We start from the raw sequence: 8,444 nt of genomic DNA on the forward strand, positions 1-8,444 counted from the left end.
TCCAAGATTCATTACCGTGATTTAACTACTTTTTAGGATAATAAGAACCCTCATTGATGAAAATAAGCAGTGATTAAAATTAGAGGGAAAGGCGTGGCTCTTAGAGCCACAACCATTTTACCATTATCAAACGACTACCATTGCAATTGCGCCTCAGCCCCTCCACCTTATAAGAAATAGGTTATACACAGAAGTTTCCTTATCGTATGGATTTGCACTATTTTTTGTGTTTATTACCTGTGAACAAAGTTGCAATTATTCCTGTCTATGAAATGGCGCGTTCTATTTTGAATTAAAGGACTTCAGGAATAGCTACAAAATACTTCCGCACATTCAGAAAATTTTTTCTTACTGTTTTTTTTTTAGATTTATTTCTAGTTTTCACTGAATCCCACCCGTCCATGTTACTAAAAAATTTTGATGATTTTCTGAGATTTTATTGATTTTTGGAGTTTGTCATCAGCAGTGGGTCTAAAATACAGACAATTGAAAAGCAAAATACAAACCACAAAATCAGCAAAAAATTTTATTTAGCCTGGAGTTCCCATTAAGGAGATTTGGATGAATTATAATGGCATTAATTATTATATTTGCAAAGAAAATTAATGGGAATCAAATTACATATTTTTCCTGTCTAGTTTCTGCTCCACATACATTTTAGCCTACTTTATTTTATCCCTTCGTCTCAAATAAACACTATAGCAGAAAAATTCTTACTTCATTACATGCAGAAAACTTCTTCTTGTCTTTAGAGTTGCCTCTAGTTTGGCTGCGTCCCATCCTTCAGTTTACGTACAATACTATGCTAATTTTGTGGTTTCCATATTTTTTAGAATTATTTTTCGTAAAAGGTTGGTTCAAAATCAAAATGAAGCCATTTCATAATAAAATCAAAATAACACGGTCAGCAATCTTTTGTGGACGGGTAAACGCCCGGGTATGTGATTCTGACAAATTACGAATAAAGTTCCCAGCTATAATGCAAGATAACCACAAACACCAAATCTTATCAAATAGTTCAGGTAACGAAGGGTAAGTAAGGAACAACGAGGCTCAATAGTAACCAAAACTCTAAAAACAGAATTTTGATAATAATAGATACATCAAAACAATCGACCTTCAATGTTGATTCAAAATATATAAAGTTCAATAAGTTTAATGTTACCTATCAAAAGTTGCAAGCCTGAGAAAATTCACCCAATTTTGAAAAATGGGGGAAACACCTCCAAAGCGTCAAGCGATCTTAGCGAAATTCGCGCCATCAGATTCAGCATATCACAGAACTATAATGTAGAGGTTTGAAGCTCTTATATATAAACATGTGGAATTTCGCATTGTTTTTTTTTTGCCAGAAGAAAGATCACGGATACGTGTTTATTTTATTTTTTTAAGGGTGACCATATTGAACCAGTGATCTTAGAAGATCGGGAAAGGGCTCATTTGATCTGAAATCAAAAGCGCTAGTGCCCTTTTTAAGTGAACAAAAAGATTGGGAGACAGCTAGCCCTCTTTCCACACATCCCCCAAAGTCGTCCGAACAAAATTTTGATATAGCTATTTTGTTCAGCATAGTTGAAAGGTTTAATAACTATGCCTTTGGAGATAATCTTTTTTTTTGAGGGGGTACGGGGGATTTTCCACTGTGAGAATTTTCGGTGAGGAGGAGAGTTTCCGGCAGTGAGCTTTCCAGGAAAAATTTTACACTGGCGGAATTTGCCAGAATTCCTATTCGAGATTCTTTTTATTTGTCTTACTTTATCTTTGACGAGTAAATTTAACATGTGTAGACGTTCCGGGGGAAAATTTTCTGCAGGGTTAGAATTGTTGGGAGGATTTATCCATGTGGGGGGGGGGGATTTTCTACGGGATAAATCTTAATGGGGGAACTTTTCGCAGGAGCAACTTTCCACTGGGAGTGGGGGGATTTCATGGAAGAATTTTCCACGGAGGGTGGATTTCCAACATGATTAGAAAACGATCAGAGATTAAAGTCTTTTTCAAACGAAAGTATACCAAGGAGAATTTTTCAGGAGGAATCGTCCACAAGAGATTTTCCTCTGGGATTTTCAGTGAGGATGAAACTGTCCAGGGAAAATTATCCGGGGCGGGGTATTTTACGTCGGAGGAACTTTACTTTGAGGAATTTTCAGTGTGAGGAGAGAATTTTTCACGATGGGGAGCTGGATTTCTCGGCATTATTTGAATAACAATCAGAAATTAAATAAAAAAAAAGTTTTTCAGCTGAAAATAAGGAGCAACATTAAAATTTGAAACGAACGAAATTATTCTGTAGATGAGAGGGTTACCCTATCCTTAATACCTTACCTTTTACGCTTAAGTTTGATTTTTTTATCCCAATTCTTTAAGAACGACTCCTGGAACACAACGGCCGTTAAATTAGAAGTCTGAAGGAAAATAAACCCTAGTGCAAACACAAGATTTTATTCTCACGGCTAAGTAGAGATCAGTTCCTTCATAAACTAGAGTAAGAGACTAGAATGAAGATTTGATATGACAAAAGTAGCAAGTCTTCCAGTAGGTTGTCCTTTGTTGTTCAGTGTTCTAAGTGGGGTGAAACAAGATGCGATTTGGTCAAGATTGAGCATTTCTGCACCATGTTTAGTAACAAAATATCCCTAGAAAAAGACCGCGCTAAACTCAGAATGGAGGCTTTCTAACATCAGAAGTTTACTAACAAAAAAAAAAGTTCAAATTCCATGAAAACAAGGTAAAGCAAGAATCTCAGGTTAGAGATTTTAAGATTTTTCGAGAAATTTCAAGGGGGCACTAACTGCTTGTGTATGTCGTATTAGTTAAATACTCTTGGGCATGTCGTAACATACTAAGGGGGGGGGGCTTATATCCGACTTTTTCCGGAAAAGATTTCAAGATCAATTCGCATCAGAAAGTAAACTTTAAATGTTCAAGACTTGTCACAATGTGCAGTTTTATTGCATTTGGGAATTAGCTGTTTAAGAAACTTTTTGCATAGGTCTTCGGGAACTCCCTTAATCGAAATGGCAGAAATAAATTCCTTGAGGAACACGTTAAGCAATGGTTCAGCATACGTACAAGTATCCACAATATGCCCCATGGTTTGAATAGGGCTAATTGCGAGATTCGATTCAGTATTAGTGCAGCGTAACCCAACTATATCCCCATCTGCGCAGGGACAAAATTTTTCGATGAAAACAGTAGAGGGGACCCTAAAGCCCCCATCCCTCACCCCTGCTGCCACCTATAACTTTTTTTGCATCCCAAATAAGGGCATAGCCTCCCTAGGGAGAAAGATTGCGTAATGGGGTCAATGACCTCTTTTTCCAAGGTTGATTTATTTGATGTTTCTATGTGTAATAGCTCCGGGGCGACGGTTGCGCATGTGCATTGAGTTCTAACGGGAACAATGTTATTGATCTGGGACTCGAGGGGGAAGTGAATCTCCGAGAACTTGATTGCGTAATCGAAGGGAAAGTGGATTTCCGAGAACTTGATTGCGTAATCGAAGTGTGTCAACAACAACAACATCGACCTTGACATTTGCTGAGAGCGTGCACTTACAACAACATCGACCTTGGAACACCTGTGCAGTCAACCTCAATTCACCTATCGTGAATCAATAATTCCCCTTAGAAACAACAACTTAATGTCCCCTTCTTGACAGATCAATCAATCAATGACATCATCTGTCAGACTTTAAAAATTTCCGCCTAGAAACATTTCTCCAGGAATAGATCCATATCATTAATGTCTTTGCCTCGGGAACAACTCTTTTGGTCGAACTCCAAAGGATATTAATAACCAAAGGCCATGGAAACAATTAGGCAAGAAAGATCTTAGCGATGAATTGTTTTAGCGCGCGAGAAGGTTTCCTATTAATTTGAAATGCGTTAGCACAGAGATGCCAATAACAAAGGAACACGCTGAATTTACGTTTAGTGATTATTTGGGCGAAACCGTTTTAGACAGGTTATGGAACTATTTCGGCGAAACAGATAGAGACATTTTAAAAGAAGATTTTTGAAGAGATTTTGGAGGAGGTTTTGAGTGTGGTCGTTATAATACACAAGTTTCATTTGAACAGTGTTGTGAGGTCCTCTAACCCAACCCCAAAGGGTTCCGATCCTCCTACCCCAACCCCGAAGGAAGCCCCCGGTCCTCAAAGCCCCCCAAGCTCCCAAAGGGCCACCGGCGCCCCCAAAGGCCCACCCAGACCCCCAAAGGCCATCCCCAGGCCCCAAATGTCCCCCAGGCCCCCAACTGGCCCCCCGGCCCCCCCAAGGCCCACCCAGTTCCCCCAACGTCCAACTCCCGGCCCCCAAGGCCCCTCGCGCACCCAAACGCCCAACCGGGTCCCAAACGCCCACCACCGGCCCCCAACAGCCCCCAAAGCCCACCCATGGTCCTCAAAGGTCCCCCGGGCTCCCAAAGGGCCACCGGTGCCCCAAAGGCCATCCACCGGTCCCCCCGCGCCCCCAAGGCCCCCCCCCATCCCCCAAAGCCATCACCGGACCCCAAAGCCCATCCCAGTAGTGTTTGGGTGTGGTTAACCGTGTCACAGTTACAGTTTCTTGATTTTTCAAAGTTCATTCTGAATTTATTTCGTTGAAATGCAAGAGTTGGAATATTTCAGTAGAGTTCGGTTGTGGGTTACCTTGTCACAGTTACATTTTCTTGATTTTTCAAAGTTCAGTCTGAATTTCTTTCATTGAAATGCAAGAGTTGGAATATTTCAGTAGTGTTTGGTTGTGGTTTACCTTGTCACAGTTACATTTTCTAGATTTTTCAAAGTTCATTGTGAATTTCTTTAGTTGAAATGCAAGAGTTGGAAAATTTCAGTAGTGTTTGGTCGTGGTTTACCTTGTCACAGTTACATTTTCTTGATTTTTCAAAGTTCATTTTGAATTTCTTTCGTTGAAATGCAAGAGTTGGACTATTTCACTAGCGTTCGGTTGTGGTTTACCTTGTCAAAGTTACATTTTCTTGATTTTTCAACGCTCATTTTGAATTTCCTTTGTTGAAATGCAAGAGTTGGACTATTTCAGTAGTGTTTGGTTGTGGTTTACCTTGTCACAGTTACATTTTCCTGATTTTTCAAAGCTCATTTTGAATTTCCTTTGTTGAAATGCAAGAGTTGGACTATTTCAGTAGTGTTTGGTTGTGGTTTACCTTGTCACAGTTAAATTTTCTTGATTTTTCAAAGTTCATTTTGAATTTCTTCCGTTGAAATGCAATAGTTGGAATATTTCAGTAGTGTTTGGTTGTGGTTTACCTTGTCACAGTTACATTTTCTTGATTTTACAAAGTTCATTTGAATTTGTTTTGTTGAAATGCAAGAGTTGCAATATTTCAGTAGAGTTAGGTTGTGGTTTACCTTGTCAAAGTTACATTTTCTTGATTTTTCAAAGCTCATTTTGAATTTCTTTTGTTGAAATGCACGAGTTGGACTATTTCAGTATTGTTCGGTCGTGGTTTAACTTATCGCAGTTACATTTTCTTGATTTTTCAAATCACATTTTGTATTTCATTCATTTAAAATAAAGTTTTTTACTATTTAATTTGTGGTGTGTTGTGTTTTAAATTTTAACAGTTACATTTTCTTGATTTTTCAAAGTTAATTTTGAATTTATTTAGTTGAAATGCAAGAGTTGGAATATTTCAGTAGTGTTTGATCGTGGTTTACCTTGTCACACTTACATTTTCTTGATTTTTCAAAGTTCATTTTGAATTTCTTTCGTTGAAATGCAAGAATTGGACTATTTCAGTAGTGTTTGCTTATGGTTTACCTTGTCACAGTTACATTTTCAAGATTTTTCAAAGCTCATTTTGAATTTCTTTCGTTGAAATGCAAGAGTTGTAAAATTTCAGTAGTGTTTTGTTATGTATTAAATTTTCACATTTACTAATTAATTTTTTTTAAATTATCATATATAATATATATAGCTTTAATTATCGATATTTACTCTGTAAGAATGTGTTTTTTTGTTTTAAATAGTCACAGTTACATTTTCCTGATTTTTAAAAGATGATTTAGAATTTCTTTCATTGAAATGCAAGAGTTGGAATATTTCAGTAGTGTTTGGTTCTGGTTTACCTTGTCACAGTTACATTTTCTTGATTTTTCAAAGATCATTTCGAATTTATTTCATTGAAATGCAAGAGTTGGAATATTTCAGTAGTGTTTGGTTATGGTTTACCTTGTCACAGTTACATTTTCCTGATTTTTCAATGTTCATTTTGAATTTCTTTCGTTGAAATGCAAGAGTTGGAATATTTCAGTGGTGTTTGGTTATGGTTTACCTTGTCACAGTTACATTTTCCTGATTTTTCAAAGTTCATTGTGAATTTCTGTCGTTGAAGTGCAAGAGTTGGAATATTTCAGTAGTGTTTGGTTGTGGTTTACCTTGTCACAGGTACATTTTCTTGATTTTTCAAAGTTGATTTGAATTTCTTTCGTTGAAATGTAAGAGTTGGAATATTTCAGTAGTGTTTGGTTGTGGTTTACCTTGTCACAGTTACATTTTCTTGATTTTTCATAGTTCATTTTGAATTTCTTTCGTTGAAATTCAAGAGTTGGATTATTTCAGTAGTGTTTGGTTGTGGATTACCTTGTAAAAGTTACATTTTATTGATTTTTCAAAGTTCATTTTTAATTTCTTTCATTGAAATGCAAGAGTTGGAATATTTCAGCAGTGTTTGGTTGTGGTTTACCTTGTCACAGGTACATTTTCTTGATTTTTCAAAGTTCATTTTGAATTTCTTTCGTTGAAATGCAAGAGTTGGAATATTTCAGTAGTGTTTGGTCGTGGTTTACCTTGTCACAATTACATATTCTTGATTTTTCATAGTTCATTTTGAATTTCTTTTGTTGAAATGCAAGAGTTGGAATATTTCAGTAGAGTTCGGTTGTGGTTTAACTTTTCACAATTACATTTTCTTGATTTTTAAAAGTTCATTTTGAATTTCTTTTGTTGAAATGCAAGAGTTGGAATATTTCAGTAGTGTTTGGTTGTGGTTTACCTTGTCACAGTTACATTTTCTTGATTTTTTCAAAGTTCATTTTGAATTTCTTTCGTTGAAAAGCAAGAGTTGGAATATTTCAGTAGTGTTTGGCTGTGGTTTACCTTGTCACAGTTACATTTTCTTGATTTTTCAAAGTTCATTTGAATTTCTTTCATGGAAATGCAAGAGTTTGAATATTTCAGTAGTGTGTGGTTGTGGTTTACCTTGTCACAGTTAAATTTTCTTGATTTTTCAAAGTTCATTTTGAATTTCTTTCATTGAAATGAAATAGTTGGAATATTTCAGTTGTGTTTGGTCGTGGTTTAAATTGTCACAGTTAAATTTTCTTGATTTTTAAAAGTTCATTTTGAATTTCTTTCTTTGAAATGCAAGAGTTGGACTATTTCAGTAGTGTTTGGTTGTGGTTTACCTTGTCACAGTTACATTTTCATGATTTTTCAAAGCTCATTTTGAATTTCTTTCGTTGAAAAGCAAGAGTTGGAATATTTCAGTAGTGTTTTCTTATGTTTTACCTTGTCACAGTTAAATTTTCTTGATTTTTCAAAGTTCAATTGAATTTATTTCGTTGAAATGCAAGAGTTGGAATATTTCAGTAGGGTTTGGTTGTGGTTTACCTTGTCACAGTTACATTTTCTTGATTTTTCAAAGTTCATTTTGAATTTCTTTCGTTGAAATGCAAGAGTTGGTATATTTCAGTAGTGTTTGTTTGTGGTTTACCTTGTCACAGTTACATTTTCCTGATTTTTCAAAGTTCTTTTGAATTTCTTTCTTTGAAGTGCAAGAGTTGGAATATTTCAGTAGCGTTGGGGTGTGGTTTACCTTGTCACAGTTACATTTTCTTGATTTTTCAAAGTTCATTTTGAATTTTTTTCGTTGAAGTGCAAGAGTTGGAATATTTCAATAGTGTTTGGTTTTATTTTACCTTGTCACAATTACATTTTATTTATTTTTCAAAGTTTATTTTGAATTTCTTTCGTTGAAAAGCAAGAATTGCAATATTTCAGTAGTGTTTGATTGTGGTTTACCTTGTCACAGTTAAATTTTCTTGATTTTTCAAAGTTCATTTGAATTTCTTTAATTGAAATGCAAGAGGTGGAACATTTAAGTAGTGTTTGGTTGGGGTTTACCTTGCCACAGTTAAATTTTCTTGATTATTAAAAGTTCATTTTGAATTTCTTTCGCTGAAATGCAATAGTTGGAATATTTCAGTCTTGTTTGGTCGTGGTTTACCTTGTCACAGTTACATTTTCTTGATTTTTCAAAGTTCATTTTGAATTTCTTTCATTGAAATGCAAGAGTTGGAATATTTCAGTAGTTTATGCTTATGGTTTACCTTGTCACAGTTAAATTTTCATGATTATTCAAAGCTCATTTATAATTTATTTCGTTGAAATGAAAGAGTTGGACTATTTAAGTAGTGTTTG

At 35.6% G+C, this 8,444-nt stretch overlaps 1 pseudogene; it reads left to right on the forward strand.

Annotated features, from left to right (window-relative positions):
* The first annotated feature begins 3,017 nt into the window (after nucleotides 1–3,017).
* The window catches only part of LOC148948672 (uncharacterized), a 9,936-nt pseudogene continuing 4,509 nt past the window's right edge, over nucleotides 3,018–8,444 (forward strand).

Source organism: Artemia sp. Qi Xiang Cuo, chromosome 9 (genome assembly GCF_049724085.1).
Source record: "Artemia sp. Qi Xiang Cuo chromosome 9, ASM4972408v1, whole genome shotgun sequence".
NCBI classification, from domain to species: Eukaryota; Metazoa; Arthropoda; class Branchiopoda; order Anostraca; family Artemiidae; genus Artemia; species Artemia sp. Qi Xiang Cuo.